General features: G+C 32.9%; 1 protein-coding gene across 2 annotated transcripts in view; it reads right to left on the bottom strand.

The window, feature by feature from the left end:
* RUNX1 (RUNX family transcription factor 1) overlaps window positions 1-16,529 on the bottom strand; it is a 339,353-nt gene that overhangs the window by 186,028 nt on the left and 136,796 nt on the right. The window lies entirely within an intron of this gene.

Here is a 16,529-nt window from a genome sequence, read left to right as displayed (position 1 = left end):
CAATCAAAGGAATCATCAGAAACAATGAGAAAGAAATGTTCAAAAAATGCCTACACATGGAAGTTCAGTAGACCTAGTTTTGCAGGTTCTTGAACCTTTCAATTCAAGCTTTGGTGCTGCGGAAGGATCAGTAGCCTAAGCTAGACATTGGAAGCCGGAGAACTTTTTCTCTACACAAAATTATTCAAGCATAAGTGAAAAAAAGTATGAATTCAAACAATTCAATAACTTCTGATTTTGCAAGGAGGGAAAAATTTCACCAGCACATCAATCTAATTATGACAATAAAGAGAAGAAAAAGTGGGGAAAAATTGGAATCTTGGGAGAAATTATTAAAGAAGTATATTTAGATACAAAATTTGCTCTCATTTGCTCCATATATTGACCATGTTAAGTTACTCAATATTAATTCAATTTTTCTTGACATAGTAATATAGTCTAACCTAATTTTTTATTCATATTTAGAGACTCAAGTAAGATGTAATCTCTTCTGCAGGTGTATTGTTATCTCAGTGGGTCAGGGGACAGCATGCAGAAATTCTTCTAGGGTTATACTTTTTCCTTCTTTCTAAATCTCTGTGGGGGTGGGGAATAGGGTGGGGGGAGTGTATAGTTGTGGAGATGGGTAAGTTGGGAATGAAGTATTGGATCTATATTCAAAGGATGAGTTAAAATACTGGCTGGATCTTTTATATAATACCCAGATGAAGTTTCCCAAGTCACTTCAGCTGTTCCGGTCTTTTTATCTATAAAATTTCCAGCTCTGAAATTTGTAAAGAAATGTATGCAGTCCATTTACTACCTTAAACTATTCTCCTGAGGTTGTATAACTTTCTTGTCTCTACTTTGCATTTCTGGTGATAGGACAGACTCTTTTCATCTCTTCTCATCTCATATTGTCCCTATTACAAATATCAAAAGCTCTTTATAACTAAAATTTATATCTGACACTGTGATCTGATCATGTTAAGGTCTATTTAAGAGAAAAAATAAGTTGCTTCTCTGGGGGAGTCAAACATTATCTTTAATGAACAATATTTAAAATTGTTAGGACTTTTCCAAAAGTCTTAGTGAGATTGATTTTTTGTTTAGGTAACTCAAAACCACTAAGATTTTTAGAATACCCTATCTCCTTTGTAATAATTTTTTTGTATTTTTGATATTAGCCCTTTTATGTATTAATAAGTACTTAGATGTTGTGGGAATCCATAGTGTACTAGTATTATACTTAAGTATCTTTATCCTATTAACACATTTCAGTCATGGATTGAAGGATTGATTAAAATGACTTGGGATTTTCTGTTCATAGTTTAAGCCATGATGGAATGAGCTTTCTTATGTGTAGGTTAAAATGATGGTGACTTTTCATATGACCATGACTGTTTTTGGTACTTATCATCACAAGTGCCATTTGGATTTCATTCTACAACTTTTATCCCACTTCCAAGAATATTAAGAAAGAATGAAATTCCTAAAGTAAGCTCCTGAATGCATATGAAGGAAACTGGAAAACAGATGTTTTAAGTCTTGCAAATTAACTGCTTCAACCTTTACTTCAGTTTTCATTTTGTAAACAAGTCCCTTGTAAGAAAAATCAGCAAACACTTATAAATAAATGACTCATCAGACCTCATTGAACTTCTGAGTGAGAATTTAAAAATGAGACCAGTAGCATAAAATCACCAAAAATAAATGATTAAGTGATTTTTTAAAATATTCAATCTAAGTCAGCTTTTATTTCACAAAACCAGAAATATACTCAATTTAGCTTTATCATCAAATTTCTTTCCTTTATAGTCATAATTATTCAGATCCATTCAGAGATGGATCAGTTATAAGGCTCAGAATATGTAAGTTCAAAGCAAAATGGAATCCAGCAAGATGTTATTTACTTAGAAATATCATATACATCTAAATAAATGCTTATATTTATACACGTATACACACATATCCATGGGTTTGTAAATATGCATGTGTATACATGTACATATGTATATATATATACCATATATACATACATATATTTAATATACGTGTATATATGTCTCCATATTATATATATATAATGTATGTATATATATATATTTATATATATATATATATATCCTGAGAGAGAGAGAAAGAGAGAGAGAGAGAGAGAGAGAGAGAGAGATATGCTGAAATGATGAAAAGATTCAGGAAAACTTGTTCCATAAAGGTTGAAGTTGAAAGGAACCAAACAACTCCCCAACAGTTTGGTAGAGCGGTCATTTTCCCGCCATGGAAGAAGAGTTGGGAAAATGTTGGTACATTTGTAAGAGAAGGAGAATGGACTTTTGGTTGCTTGGCCAAGGAGGATAGGATCTTATAGTAGATACTTGGCAAGTACCAATGAGTTTCTGGAACAAGCAGCACTGTGGAAACTAATGCTGGAGTGATGAGAATGAAACCTCAAGGGAAGAATGGAGGCAGTTGGGACTGGATTAGTTCTGAAGCTGTCAATAGTAGGAGCCAAGGGCATTTTATGGAGAGTGGTCCTGAACTGGGGTTTGAGAATTTGCAGCAGAGCAGAAAGAATGAAGTGGTTCCCCCAAGAAGTAGAAATCTTCTTTCTCACTAAAATAATATGAAAGTTGCTTTCTTTTCCCCTATATATTTCATTTATTTTATTGATATCCCTTATTTTTAAACCATCTTCATTTCTTAAGATAGCCCACTACTCATCCATTAAATCAGTATTATTATTAATAATTAACTATTTAACTAAATTCATATCATATATAATTAATGACAGATAATAATTATATAATACAACATATGTATTTTAAGTAGAATATATTATATAAAATATGATAATATTTAATGGTAAAATTATTTCATATAATCAATATGCCTTGGTATCATTAATAAGTCATAATAATTAGAACAAAAATAAAGAAAATTTATTAGCAAAATTGACCAACCAACACATCAACCAAGGCTGATGTGGTTGCAATGAATGAAATTGCAATATTTCATATTCATAATCTCCCATTTCTGCAAAGAAGAGATGAAAGTCCTTGTTCTCAAATTTTTTTTTTCTGGGAACAAGCTTACTTTACATATTTTTCAAATCTATTCTATGTTTAAATGAATGTTTAATGCCTGTATAAGAAATTTAATCCCTTTGGGATAGAACTGGAAATGAGTTTAAAAATCCCTATATTTTGTCACTGATGCTACACTTTGCAATATTGGAGACAATCTTGGCTACATATGGTCAGATAGCATTGAGGCACTAGTTGCATACAGTGATCAATTCATTCAATTTAATAAGCATTTGTTAATTGTCTAATATCTGCCAAATAATATCTGGGTTTCAGTGCCCCTATTTTAACAGAGCACTATGACATATACACAGGTAAATATAATAAAAAACATAATCACAATAAGTGAATTAGAGTCACAAACCCAAGGTTATGTCAGTCAACAATCTTTTCTTAAGCAATTACTATGGGCAGAACAGAATGCTAAACACCAGTAATGTAATGAAAGGCAAAAGTAGATTCCTTCCCTAAAGAAAATGTTATTCTAATGAAGTAGCCAACATTCAGCTAAATATGCAAACACAAGCTATATGCACAGCATAATTGGAAAATAATTTCAGAGTTAAGACATTGGGAAATTTGGGGGACTAGTGAAGTCCCCCAACTGAAGTTTACTTTTTGAACTGAATTTTGAAAGAAGCTAGAGAAACTAGAAGTTAGGGGAGGGGAGTATCCTTAGTGGGAAATCTCTGATCCCATGAACCTTAGAACCTCAGATTATATTAGGTACTTGGTTACCATTTCACATCCTTGAAATATTAAAGTTATTGCTGATTGAATCCATATGTCTCTCTCTTGGATTAACCAGATAGCTTAGAACTAGTAATGATTTACCATCTAATACTTTTACTTTATGCTTATGATTATAGACTCAACTAGAAACCTGGAACCATATCAAGTGCCAAAGGTCTGTACCAGCTCTTTAACACAAATCTCAAGTTATACTATAAAACTTCTGTTACAAATTTTGATATTCTATGGTTCATGAGAAACCTCTCAGGCTAATTAAATCATAAGATTAATTATTCCAGATTGACTTGTACTATGGCCTGAATATGGAGGAGTAGCCAATAAAAAAAACTGGAGAAATTCAAGCTGTTCACAAGTTATCAACATGAGTTATCTGCCCATAAAGATTGTCTTTAAAAGAAAATCATATTGTTATTCCATGGCGGTAGTGGGATCATTATATTATCTTGGCCACACCACATATAGCACATCTGGGAATAGTTCACATGAAAGCATTGACTAGAAGCTAAGTATGCTGGCCTGCAATTGATCCTGACACTGAGAAGATGGTAAAGGAAAGTAATGCTTACAATGTTATTCAAGAGACTAATCAAAGTCATTGGGGTAGCCAAATTGGCTCAGCCCAGAATCATTGATCTTTTCACAGAGAGAAGTTGGTCATTGCAGATGCCTTAATATGAAAAATTATTTTAAATACTATTTATGTCTCTTTTGCAATTGTCGCAGCTATGTGCAGCTTATTAACAATGCACAAGTTGCTGAATGTTATTGTTTTAGACAATGGAGCTGGAATTACCACAGTTGAATTCAAAGAATTTGTGGTTAAGCACTTCATTCAAATTGTCATAATCACACTTCATTACATTCCAGTCAATGTTCAGTCTAAAAGAATGAAGACAATTCATAGTTCTCTCAAAGAAGATCGAAAGAGAGGCTTCCTAAACATTCTTCACTATTCTGTTCCATTATTTCACATCAAGAATCAATCCTGCCTATATACTTGTCTTAACTGACTCCATTAAGATTTAGTTGAAGACTTTAAAGAACAAGAATATATTATGTGAACAGCTGTTAATTATCTCCTTTATTCAGTTCAAGTTATTAAAAAACCTTTTATTTATATGACAAAACAGTGCAATCATAATCCCATTTAATCACAAAATCCTGTGATAATCAATAGGACAGATATCATTATGCCTCATTTCATGGATGGGAAAACTAAGGCCCAGAAAGAATAACTGATGTGTCCAATATAATTACTAGTTAGTGATAGACCTGGGATATGAACTAAAAATTTCTGATTCCTTTCAAGTTACAATATTGCCATGTCTTTAACAGAAGGGTTAGTCTTTAGAAAGAATAATGGAGTTTTAGTGGTTGGGTTCCTGTTACTGCAGAAAGCTTATATCAGGTAGGGTTCTTGTTAAAATATGGTGGGACCAGGTCCATTGCTTATCGTAAAGGAACTTCTCCTAGAATGACTTAGAAATAGGATAGTATCAGGGCAGCTGGGTGGCACAGTGGATAAAGTACCGGCCCTGGAGTCAGGAGGACCTGAGTTCAAACTGGCCTCAGACAGTAATTACCTAGCTTCGTGGCCTTGGGCAAGCCACTTAACCACATTGCCTTGCAAAAAAAACATAAATAGGACAGTATCAGAAACATTTGTATCAGAACTATTTGTATTGATTTTTTAAGTTACATTTTCTTAGTTGGTCCCAATGCTATTGGGGTCACTAGGCATTTATATAGCATTTTATTTAACACAGAGATAGGTTCTTAGAAAGAAACAATTAAACTACCTAAAGGCTTTGTAATCTGGTGTGGAACTCTGATGTGAAGTTAGTTGGTGAACTTTAGAAGTTGGTTACTTTAATTTCCTTTTAGTTGCGTGTTGTATCTTTTGCCAAGAGCACTTTTGCAACTGTAAGAAGACATGTTGAAAGTCTATTCATCCCTTTTTTGTTAACTGATACCAGACATGAGAGCTATCTGGTGCAGCACCCACCTTTGTACTTGGCTCACAGAGTCCTTGGGAATCAATGAAAGAACTAGAGAGGCTGGTCTGTGGTTACTGCTTCTTGGTAAATGACGCATCATTTTGAAGTTCTCTCAATAATATTATTATTTTTCTAAGTGTCTGGAAGGAATAAGTACCTTTGTTTTACCTTTGGAAACATGTTATCCAGTATGTTTTCATTAGCTGTGGTAGCCAAACAATAGTAACAATAGTGGTTAGGGTTATGCCATTTACTCAAGCTTTATTTTTTGATTATCCATTTGAATATTAAGCAAGGATGAATTCAAAATTGATTAAAAAAAGAAATGAAGATTTCAGGCCATTCAGGATGATATTAATGGGTGAAAATACTTGGGTATAAACCTTCAAAACTGGTCTCATACACATTTAGCAGTATGCCATTAAAATACTCTTTTATGGCTTGACTTTTATTTATTCAACAAACATTAGGAATTTGCTATGCACAGAGTAAAGTGACAATTATTGTAAGTGCTACAATTATATGATTATTCCTATTTTCATGGAATAAGCACTCTGGTATGTATGTATGTCTTTACATGGAAGGGTGAGTAGGATATTATATATGTGTATAAGTAGCTAATACAAAATTCAATATGATTACATAGGCAAACAAATTGATAGGTAAGATCTATGGGGGGAAGGCCATTTTTGACTAGGGAAATTAGAAAAGCTTCTTAAAGAAGGTAGCATTTAAACTAGGGTTTAAAATAGACACATGAGCTTTAATAGAAGAACATTCTTAGCATGTAAGAAAATGCATGAATATAGTCAAGGAGATAAGGAAACTTGGGATATGTAGAGAAGTAGTGCAGTTTGATTGGAGTGTGGAAGTAGGATGATACAATATATTGAAGGAAAGATTTGAAATCAAAGGAATTTGAATTTGAATATTGCCTCTGGTAGTCTTTGACCATGACCCAGGAAAAAATCACTTAAACTCTCTCTGCTTTAGGGTTCTCATCTTTGAAATGAGTTAGATTCAACAGTTTTATTTTTTTTAACTTTTTTTTTTAGGTTTTTGCTAGGCAATGGGGTTAAGTGGCTTGCCCAAGGCCACACAGCTAGGTAATTATTAAGTGTCTGAGGCCAGATTTGAACTCAGGTACTCCTGACTCCAGAGCCGGTGCTCTATCCACTGCGCCACCTAGCCACCCCTATTTTTTTTTAACTCTTAATAATATGCCATTGCCTAGAAGCTCTTTTAGATATTCTGGTAAAGTATTTTTTATTATTCCACAAATATTTGTTAGGTATTTGCTTAATACAGTTTAGTAAAATGGTGTTGAAAGTCTATAAACATATGACATATTCCTATGTTTATGGAATTCTTCAATTCTAAATTTTTATGATCCTATGAAATGAGGGTAAAAGAATGCCAGATTGTTGAGGGTCTTGGATTAGTCTGAACTATATTCCATAAATAATGAGCTTCATGTCAAAGTATGGTGAATTTTGTCATCCCTCCCTTCCCCACTTTTTTCTTTCTATCTTCATATAAAAACATCTCTATATTAATTTTCAATGAAACTGACCCATATGACCCTAATGCTCTGATTTCAAATGATTTCATAGAGCACAATAATTGATACTTGAGGAAATTCAAAGCACTAGCAGCTCTTGCATTTTGCATTTGCCATTTTAAGTTTCCCTGCATATCCTTTTCCCACTTGTCACCCTATTCTTTACCTTTCTTCTTTGAGACAGCTATCTACCTTTTTCTAATTGCCAGTGCTGTTTCATAGTTTCTCTCTTTGGGCTCTTTGTTCTTCCTTTTCTTCTGTTTGTATATTTGTATGTATGTGTTCAAAGATCATGGGAGACATGTGTGCTCACATATCTTCTAAGGCTAAAAAAATTCCATTAAGCTATATTCAACCTGAAACCTGAGAAGTGTAGGGACCTCCAGAGAAAAGGAGAGGATAGGAAGTGAGGAGAGAATTATATAGCTCTGTAAAGTTGACAAAGAATTTGTTCCCATCATTTCAATTGATCTTAATAATGTTTACAAAACATTGACCTATTTTTCAATGAGGTAAGTTTGGTCAAGTTCAATTAGACTTTCTTCCATTAACTAGGCTAGAACACAATGAAGTAAGATTCAAACTGTGGTTTCTCTAGACTTCAAAATTTCATCTTTCTAGATTATGCTTTCCAGTAAATTCACATTCTTGAATTGAAGCCACCTTTTTAGTGATTGAGTATAAATCTAAAGAGCAAATTATTCTGCTCAAATTATATAAGGTGATTTTGGTGGATTTTTCTTTACTATGTCATATAAATACCCCCTAAGATAAGACTAGAAATATCCAAACTTGTACGTAATGGTTCAAATTTTATTTATGTTTACACATTGTTAGTGTGGCAGAGTGGATTTCATTCCATGGAATTCCATGACTCTTTTGGTGCCAAGTATTAAAAATTAATATGTTAACCTTGGGATTGTAAGGGTGTGAGTTGGAAGTCTTAGCCTTTTCCTGATTTTTTTCGTGACTTCTTGTAGAGTATATTCAATGAGATTTGTTGCCAGAAGGTGATTATATGTTACATGCAATTAGAAGAGGAGGGGGGAAAAGTCTTAAAATTCCTATACTCTTCATTAAAAACTTGACCCAGACTTTGCCTTGTTTTTCTCTTTACCTAGGAATGTGATAGAGCATGGATGAAGACTTAATTGAAGTGACCATCAGTGTGCTAATTTATTCCATATTTTTTCTCCTAAGTTCCCCTCTATTATCTTCTGCCAAAAACTTATCAAAAACATGATAGAAAGCCTATCAAGATTGGGGGGAAACCATGACATATATTCACAGACAGATGTTTATGTTAATGTTGTATAAAATATTATTGTAAGAGTTTCTTCAGAGAAGTTGGGCTGACTGGGCATGGTGACATATGCTTACAATTCCTCCTACTAGGGCTGCTGAGCCTGGTGAATAGTGTGATCCTCATAATTCTAAGCTGCAGTTGGACTTGGGTGCCCGTTCCAACATTAGCATTCATAGGGTGAGCTCCAAACATTGGGGATGCTATCAGATTGCCTAAGGAATATTTAACAGACTCAAATTTGAAATAGAAAAACATTTCCATGTTAATTATTAGTGGGATTGGTTTATGAGTGCCTACTGCACTTCCAGCCCAGAAGAATTGGAAAGATCCAATGGCAAAAAAAGAGAAAGACAGAAAAAAATTAAGAAAGGAAAGAAGAGAAGAAGGAAAGAAGGGGAAAGAAAGCAAAACGAGAAAGAAAAGAAAAAAGTAGAACTGTAAGAAGCAGGAAAGTAAGAACATTTTTTGAACCTTAGGATTAAAAACATCAAGGTAGCAGGTGGAACACTGACAGTAGGTTTATCATAGAATTAGGGATCAAAGTTAGAGCAAGCTTTCTATTGAAAAAAGCACAGGGAGCTGCGGTCCAAATAAAACTGTTCCTTTTGTTCTTTTATTGGCATAATAGGGCATTGGATACAAGTTGTATGGTCCTAAACCTATCTAAATTTCAGTTCCTTCATCTTTAAAAGTTAGTGTGTGTGTGTGTGTGTGTGTGTGTGTGTATGTAGACTTGATCACACATATAACCTTTTCCAGCTTTAAATCTGTGATCCTAAGATCCTTAGGCATTAAATACTTCCTAGTTTTGACCTCTCTTGCTAGTCTTTTTTTCCCCTTTTATGTCTATCCAAATTTACATCCGTATCTTTTAGAATGTGAAGTGATTTTTAATTGGCTTTCACTGATATGCAGATTTTATAGGTGAAGTTTATGAGAACAAACAGGAAAATATGTCTTGGTTACCTTCTTATAGACATTTTTTTTTTGAACAGGGTTGGTGATTTAACAAGGAGAATACTAATGTTAGGCAATCTGAATTCCAGTCCTGTCCTATTATAAAACCTTTATATGATTCTGAGTTAAAATCATCTATAAAAGTGATAGATATTTAATACCTAGTTTATGGGATCCTTAGGAAAATTTAGGAGAATATGATCATATTGGATTTTGAACATCCTAAAAGCATTATCACTGAAGGTAAATTCATTATTAATATTTGTACTATTGCCAGAAATGTTACATTATTATGTCTCTCTCTCTCTTTCTCTCTCTCTCTCTCTCTCTCTATATATATATATATATATAAATATGTATATATATGTATATACATATGCATATGCATATGTGTATATATAGTATTTATTTATTTGTATTATATTATCATACTGACATATTTGGAACTATTATACAAATTGTGGTTAGAAAAATGTCTTATATAGCTTTATTTTTCCTTCTTTAACTTGTCTTTCAGTATTTGAAAAAATACAAATCTATATTAAAAGGAAAATGATGCATATAGTAAATTATAATCAAGGTACAAATGCCATTATCCACATAATATTTTACATCACAAGTGAAGCAAAGAAAAATCTCTCACAATTTCATATTGTGCTTACTATTAAAAAATCTAATTAGTTTTTGAGGGGTACCCCAAATAGGGAATAACGACATAATAATAAAAATAATAATCATTTTAAGGTGACTCACAAAACTACTGAGTGTGGCCTGAAATGGATAACTGGGAAATGTCCAAAAGAAATAAAAATACAATAAAACATAGATACGGTTAATTTGTTGTTTTCTAAGTCAATAAACAGTCTTCAGGAATTCCTCTCTTGTTGAATTTGACACTGCTCTATGTAACAACTCCCCAAAGGTAGGGTGAGAAAGGGTGATCTTAGTAACTTTTTTTTCCTATTAATGTGATTTGCGGTTAAATTTATGTATAAACATATATATAGAAGATACTGATTTATACTGTTGGCTATATATGTCCTCATAGATACATAAAATTCCATTTGAGATTTAATAATAAGTGCTGCCTTATTCATTTTTTTATTTTTGATAATCATTTTGAAGAAAATCTCTTTTAAATAACATGCTTTCATTTCTAGAAAATGTTTCAAATTAGTATTAAACAAGGCTAAATTTAGTTAATATAGAAGAAAGAATGAAATGATTAATTATTTAAAGAAGAAAAAGAAACCACATGAAATGATCAAACTTGCTGATACTTTGCAGCAAAATCATCTCCTGTGTAACAGATGTCCATAATTTTAAATGGAAAAGGTTGGATTTGGTGACACATCACTGAAATCCAAGTTACCCAAGATGCCAGATTTTTTGGGGGTAGCGTATTCTTTGCTTCAGTGACCTATGCTATATATCACTAAACTTATTGAGCCCCAAGGTCACCAGGTGGACTAAGGTGAAAAACAAGCCCAAGCCAAAAATGGAGTAGTTCCAATTTCTTGGACCACTAAATACTGAGATCATTGGGCAAGTAGTCTGATTGACTATAGCATAGATTTTAATAAAGTTAAATAAAAAGAAATAGATTTAGAATCATCTTCACTATGAAATTCATTAGTGACCAAAAAGCATTAACTATGCAAATGTTTGATGTTAGCATAGGGGCAACATTTTCAGCTTGCTGATTATTTAGAGATATCAAGCATATCAAAGTGTAAGTAAGAAAAAAATTAATAACCCAAGATGTTGGAAGGAATATTGACATATAGAACATTTAGCCCTGACTTTCAGCCTCCAGGCAGCTGTTAGTGCTGTCTGAATGGCTAATTATTGCCAGCAGAAGTGGAAAAACAGACACTATTTTTTAAAACTCCTCAAGTATTAGCCACTAGGTTTAGCAGAATATAAAATATATTTCACAATTGCTATGTAAATACTTGTGTTTGGAAGACTTTTCCCCCATAAGACTATTTATGACTGTTTCATGGGAAAAGGAGTGGTCAACTTAATTTTTAAAGACTGACAAAGATGCTCTGTTTTGCTTTTTAAAAAACGTTTTTAAGAAAAAATGTGAAGAACAGATAAAGACAAAGGATTCTATTATGGCAATGACCTGGGCATGTAATGTCTCTTTCCAACATGCACAGACACAGGACCTAGCCCAGAGCACAACGGCATACACAGATGGATCCAATGTTTGTTAGTTAATAAAGACTCATTGACTAAAAGGCTAAGCCATCATTTATTCTGCTAGATTGACTAACATAACATTCTAACTTTAGAGAAGTCTTTTCTTAATGCTCTGACAATTATTGTTGTTATTATTATAATATTTTCATAATGCTGATGAATCGAGTGCAACCTCATCGCAGCAGTATGGCCCACAGCCAACAATGCAACAATTATCTATTGTTGGAATGGAACTTTCCTGGTTTGTGATATAGCGAGTTTCTAGGTCTACTTCTGTGATTCCTACCCACCCTGCACTGCCCAGATCAAATGTGACCTCATCCTTTCTGAAGCCTTCTCTAAACATCCCAGACAGAAGTTCTCTCTCTTCTTTGAACTCCCATAATATTGGAATTAAGAATATAAATAGTTTATGCAGGCTGTAGTAAGTCAACATAAACTCCCTTAACTAAGTTCCATGAAGGCAGGTAAGGTGTATTACTTCATTTTATATTGCCCACAGTGCTTCTATAATCTATTTCTTTCTCATTATCTCCATTTAGCCCAGTTTTGAAAATCAGTTATATTGTTTATAGTATCAAGAAGAACAAACAACCAAATCTTATATTTCTTCTTTTTTTAGTTGAGGCAATTTTGTATTGAATGAAATTCTTCAATGTCTAAAACAGACTTCTTTTTGCCAACAGAATGAATGCTCCTTGAGGGCAAGGATTTTATTTTTTTTATTGTGCTATCTCCAGTACCTAGCATTGTACTTTGCACAGAGTAGGCACTTAATAAATGCATACTGAAACTGAATTGAATTAATTGATTAAAACTAAGGAACATTATATAGAACTTCAAAGTTTCACTTTTTATATCAAGAAATATAGTTTTAACTTGGGGATAAAGCACCTATCTTTCATATCTTGAAAGCCAAAAGAAAAAAAAAAGGAAACAAAGCAGTCATTTCAGTTAGCTCACACTTCATATGATGTAGATTTTAAAATAATACATTAGGTGAAAGTCAGCTACCTTTTTTTCTGAAATCACCACTACTCAGAGATTCATTAGGGAAAAAAAAGACTAGCTTGACTTTAGAAAGTTAGTTTCCTGTCTTTTCAGCTTTATCATTTAAGAAACTAACCTGAGAAGCAGGATGATTTAAAATTTGTAGTTCAATTTATATTTCTCATTAGGATTATTTTACTTTGTTTCCTATCATTAAAAAGAATTTAAAAAATTACCTGAAATTACTCATAGTATGTCATTCACTAAAAAATAGTTTTTGGTAAACCATTAATAGTGAAACTAGCAGTATAGATTGAGTGCCAAACCTGGAATCAGGAAGACTCATTTTTTTTGCATTTAAATTTGGTTTCAAAAAATTACTACCTATGTGACCTTGTATAAGTCACTTAATTATGTTTGCCTCAGTTTCCTCATTTGTAAAATGAACAGGAGGAAAAAAAGGCAAAGAATTCCGACATCTCTGCCAAGAAAAGCACAAGTGGGGTCACTAAGTGTTAGGAATGATAAACAACTGAACAAAAACAACATCATTAATAGTCATAGAAGTATTCTTTAAATATAGTTAAAGGAATTACAACCTGAGTAACTAAGAACAACTTTTTCAAGCTAATATGCATTGTTTTTTGATTGGATACTTTATTTCAGAAAATCTACTTTAAATGACAAATTTCCAGCTTATTTTATTAATTTAATGAACAAGGAAAATAATATCTTCCCACCCCACCCCAGCTTTAGAATAAATTCCTTTTTTCTAGTATATTGTATTCTAATATATTGTTTACTTTCAAATCTATCTCAATAAGTCATATTGTTCTTCAGATTAGTTTTACTTAAGTACATGTGGAAAGTACTTCGATTTTTCTAAGGACCACATTTGCTTAAGTCCTAAAGGCATGCTGTTTCATAATGATGATGATGCAAAGTTGGCCCTTCTTTATAAGCTCCATTCTGTTAAGTGTTTTTTTGTTCTTCCTTGTTCTTCTTTAGTCTCACATTATGTTTTTACTTTCATATGTAGATTTATACAGCCACAGAATCAATAGTTTTCATCACTGGGTAGTTTCTAGCTAAATTTATGATTAGACCACTTTCACTACAATACATCTTAGGTACTAACTCAAACTTAGTTTCATATAGTCCTTCTTTCCCCACCCACAAAAGGGCTTCATCATGTCTTAAATAAGGTTCAAAAGAGAATGAGAAGGAAAGGGGTTTGGGAGAGGAATAGGGATGGAGATGGAGAAAACAGGCCAAATGAACAAAAGTGATGCTGAGTGGAACTCTGGGGTATTCCTACAGTTAAGAGCATAACATTGACCATGTTCTAGTGAAGAAATGGTCAGACCAGTAGGTGGAGAACCGAGACAAAGTAGTATCAGCAAACCCTGAGTAGAAAGAATATTTAAGAGAAGTGGGTAACAGAGGCAAAGAAAAATGAGAACTGAAAAAAATGTCAACAGATTTGACAATTACAAATCATTGGTTAATTTGGAGAGAACAGCTGAATGATGAGGTCAAAATACAAATTAAAAAGGAATCTTAAGTAAGGAAGAAGAGGAAATGAAGGCAAGGAGACTAGATTTTTTTTTCTCCAAAATTTGGCCACAAAAGGAAGGAGAAATGCAGGATAGGTTAAAGGAATAGCAGAATCAAATGAGGGTTTATTTAAAAGATTGGGGAGGGAGGGGGAAATATTAGGAGGGACAGATTTGGGTTTCCTTGTAGACAAAAAAAGAGGAATCAACAGAATAGAGAGAGATTGTAACTTGTTTAAAAGAAGAGAAGCATATAGAGCAAGAATATAAAAGAGGCAATGGGATCAAAGAACCATCCAGCGGTCAGTCAGCCTTAGCAGGCAGAAGTGGGACTTCTTCATTAGAGTTTGTAGTAAAGGAAGAGGGAATGGAGAATGATTCCAAGGAGTTATGAGATATAGAGAAGGGAAGATAAGAAAGACCTTACAAATGACCTCTATTTTATCAGTAAAGTATGAAACAAAGTCCTCAGCTAGTCCTTACTAGTCCATTTAGTGAGGAAGGAGGAGTATTGTGGAAGACAGGAGAAAAAAAAGAATGCCAAAGATGACAATAAAAGTTCTTTTTAGTTATGTTGGGAAGAAGAGAAGCACCAAAGAAATGATGGAATTGGTGCTATATGATAATGGATGATAGAAAGAAGGAAAAGCTACTCTTTGATTTTGCTTATTTTCTCTGCCAGGAGGAATGATCATCATCCTGGAAAGTGCTGAATAGCTATAAAATAGTAAAAAAATATTTTTTCTGTTATTGTTTTACATATCAATATCTCAACTACATCTTGGGGCACTGAAAAAAACTTGAAATTGGATTGCTAAAACCCTCAGAATAATATCTCCATTCTTTTTGGAGAATGGAATCGATATTAGAGTATAGCAGAAGTAAAATGTCCTATTCCTCACAACAGTTCAAGGGAAAAATTGTAAACTATATTATTAAAGGGATGATATGTAAACATCTAGAAAGTCAGCAAACCCTAAATGTCCAGAAGTTTTCATCAAAATTCAGGTATGACAAGAAAATCTAATATCTTTCATTGAAAAATTTACTATTTTACCATTTGTATTATCTGTGAGTTTTTCCTAGGTTCTGATTTGCTTTTTCTTCTAATTCTCTCTCTATGTTTCTAACTCAGTGTCCTTATCAACTATTTAGTTATCATTTTTTTTGCAGAAATATATACAAAATCTTCATTAGAGTCATCTATACATTGAAAGTTCTAGATGAGAATATTAATAGGGAGCAATAAGACTTTCACTATTAATATTCTATAATGGATTACATCTTACCATTCCCTAATTAACTGTAAGATGAAGAGAATATAAGATTCCATTGTATTTACTTTTCATTTATTTCGAAAAAAAGTTTTGAGATAAAGTACACTTTAATGGCTCTTTTACTAAGTAAAAGATGTCTCCTATTTATGCATCAAGATCATTCAAAATTCCTTGGAATATATATATATACAGAAGTAACTCTATTCAATGACCCTCTGATAATAAACATAATATGCAGTATCAAATGGGACATTTATACTCATCAAAGTTAAAGGAGATGATCAAAAGCTAAGTCTAGGTCAAAAAATGGCAAGATCCAGCAAATAACCCCAGTTTATAGATGACATTGTGTTGACTGAGTAGATAAAACATGGAGGTAATCCATTGATCCTTTTCAAGCCTTGGACCTGGAACAAAATATCTTCTGTCTTTTCATTTTGGGCAATAGTCATATAACCTCTAGATTTATCAATGAGGATTATTTTGAAAAATCTAAACCAAAATTATACAGATTCCTAGGGTCCTGTCAAAACATATATTTTTAATACATTTAATTGGCTTACCTATGTACCAGTTATTTTCCCCAATGGAATGCAATGTTTTTGAGGGAAAGAGATATTTTGTTTTGGTCGTATATCCCCATCACCTAGTATTGAGAAGAGCCTCTCTCACTTATCACCCATGTGACCTTATACAAATCACTTATCCCTTCTGGTACTTCTGTCATCTATAGAAATGAAGTTGGTCTAGGAATCAATGGTGAAAAAGTCAAGTAGAAATACTTTCTTGCTGGGAGCATATCAACTTGCAAAACCATGCATCAATAGTATTTATATTCTACTGTATTTTTTATTTTGCT

The sequence above is a fragment of the Macrotis lagotis genome, chromosome 1 (genome assembly GCF_037893015.1).
Source record: "Macrotis lagotis isolate mMagLag1 chromosome 1, bilby.v1.9.chrom.fasta, whole genome shotgun sequence".
NCBI classification, from domain to species: Eukaryota; Metazoa; Chordata; class Mammalia; order Peramelemorphia; family Peramelidae; genus Macrotis; species Macrotis lagotis.
This window is presented reverse-complemented; position numbering and strand designations above follow the sequence as displayed.